The sequence below is a fragment of the Cucurbita pepo genome, unplaced genomic scaffold, assembly GCF_057944985.1.
Source record: "Cucurbita pepo subsp. pepo isolate OVF unplaced genomic scaffold, ASM5794498v1 scafford_158, whole genome shotgun sequence".
NCBI classification, from domain to species: domain Eukaryota; kingdom Viridiplantae; phylum Streptophyta; class Magnoliopsida; order Cucurbitales; family Cucurbitaceae; genus Cucurbita; species Cucurbita pepo.
In genome coordinates this window covers 27,501-30,000 of record NW_028258061.1, presented here as the reverse complement: position 1 = coordinate 30,000, position 2,500 = coordinate 27,501, and positions in this window count along the sequence as shown.

The following is a 2,500-nucleotide window of genomic DNA, read 5'->3' as shown; positions in this document are numbered from 1 at the left end:
CAACGCCCCTCTCACCCTTGCGCGCACATCATGCCCCCCAACACCAACCCAACGCAAGCACAAGTACAAGTCCATGTTCACTCTTGCCTACATGCCCACAACAAAGGGGCACGCGTGCTAGCCACAAAACCCTGAGAGGTTAACCTCTATGAAAAATCAAGACACCCAAAACCCTTGGAGGTTAACCAGCACACCTCCCGCGCCCTCCCCCCGCACACGCCCCCCCACCTCCCCCCGCACACCACCCGTGCGCGCGCTCCCCCCGCGCGCGCGCCCCCCGCACACCAACCGCGTGTGCTCGCCCCCGACCGCGCTCCCGCACACCTCCCGCGCGCGCGCTCGACCGCGCCCGTCTCCCCCCGAACGCCCACCGCGCGCACGCCCCCGACCGCGCCCCCGCACACCCCCGCTCGCGCGCGCTCCCCCCGCACGCCCACGTCGCGCACGCCCCCGACCGTGCCCCCCGCACGCCCACGTCGCGCACACCCCCGCACCCGCGCCCCCACCCCCCTCGCGCAGCACACGCCAAGCCCCATCCTATGCTATGTGCGATACATGCCCTACCAACACCTCATGCACCCTTACACACTCATAATGTCCACCAACACCCTCCAACGCAAACATACCTACAATCATATCAAAAGTGTTGGATGTTACCTCCATAAAAAATCATCACACCCAACAACAATTCATCACACCTAACATCCGTGGAAAGTAAGAACATGTATAAGCCTTGGACTATAAAAACATCATCAATGAAATGAACTAAGAAAAGAGTGATGAATTATTTTTTTCTTTTGGTTATCTAAAACAATGAAATGAAGAGTTTTGATACAAGAGTAGGTACATTAGACCAAGACGCCCACCATGACCTTGTTTTTACACCCATCACCCATTTAATTGTCAAAATACGTGTGTAGTGGTTGTTTTATTATTATTTTTTTTTTCTGGGAGCTAAGCAACTTGAAAGAATTATGCCCGCAAAATTTCAGATTTTTTCGACAACTATAACTATTTTTTCTAATTTCTTATTATTTAATATTTAAAAATTCATTAAAAAAAATTGGTTGGTTGAAAAATTATGAAACTTGATTTTTAAACTCTTTAGAATGTCCCATTAATGAATCAATCCAGCTCACGGAAAAAAAACAATATAAAACTTGAGATATTTGACTGTATGACCGTTCGGAAAAATCGTATCTAGGCCTGGCAGACCAAAAATGCCTCAAAATGTACTATATAGGGGGGTGACTAGTCTGCATGGGCTGGGCACGGGGGTACCCCTATATCTTCCGCCACCCCCACGCCCCAAGCACTATGTGCCGCACATGGGCATATGCTTGGGGCACGGGGGTGGTGGTCGGAGGTCGAGGCCGATTGATGGTGGCGGAATGCCCACGGTGAGGTGGTGTCGGAATGGTCCTGCGTGCTCGCCCGCCCTGCCCCACCTGCGTGTTCCCGCGTGCGCGCGCCCCCCGCCCCGCCTCGCCCGCGTGCTCCCGCCTGCGCGCGCCCAGCCCCGCCCCGTCCACGTTGTCCCGCGCGCGCGCCTCGCCCAGCCCCGCCCGCATGCTCCCGCGCGCGCGCCCCGCCCAGCCCCGCCCGCGTGCTCCCGCGCGCGCGCCCCGCCCAGCCCCGCCCGCGTGCTCCCGCGCGCGCGCCCCGCCCAGCCCCGCCCGCGTGCTCCCGCGCGCGCGCCCCGCCCAGCCCCGCCCGCGTGCTCCCGCGCGCGCGCCCCGCCCATCCCCGCCCCGCCCGCCTTCTCTCGCGCGCGCGCCCCGCCCAGCCCCGCCCCGCCCGCCTTCTCTCGCGCGCGCGCGCCCCGCCCTGCCCCGCCCACGCCCCATCCATCACCCATTAATTGTGAAATTACATGTGGAGTTGTTGTTTTTTTGTAATTTTTTTTCTGGGAGCTAAGCAACATGAAAGAATGATTCCCACAAAATTTCAGATTTTTTTGACGGCTCTAGCTATTTTTTCTAATTTCTTATTATTTAATATTTAAAAATTCATTAAAAAAAATTGGTTGGTTGAAAAATTATGAAACTTGATTTCTAGATCCATTACAATGTCCCATTCATGAATCAATCGAGTTCATGGAAAAAAACAATCTAAAACTTGAGATATTTGACCGTATGATGGCTCAGAAAAATCGTATCTAGGCCTGGCAGACCAAAAATGCCTCAAAATGTACTATATAGGGGGGTGACTAGTCTGCATGGGCTGGGCACGGGGGTACCCCTATATCTTCCGCCACCCCCACGCCCCAAGCACTATGCGCCGCACATGGGCATATGCTTGGGGCGTGGGGGTGGTGGTCGGCGGATGAGGGCGGTTGACGGCGGCGATGCGGTGGCGAAACTTGCACGGTGAGGCAGTGTCGGGTGCCTTTGGGCGTGCGACATGAGCCTTGTTGAGAATGAAATGTTGCGATGTTGCCTTCTAACTTGGGCTGGCTTGAGGATGGTTGATGGTTGGCACGATGATGAAACATGCAATG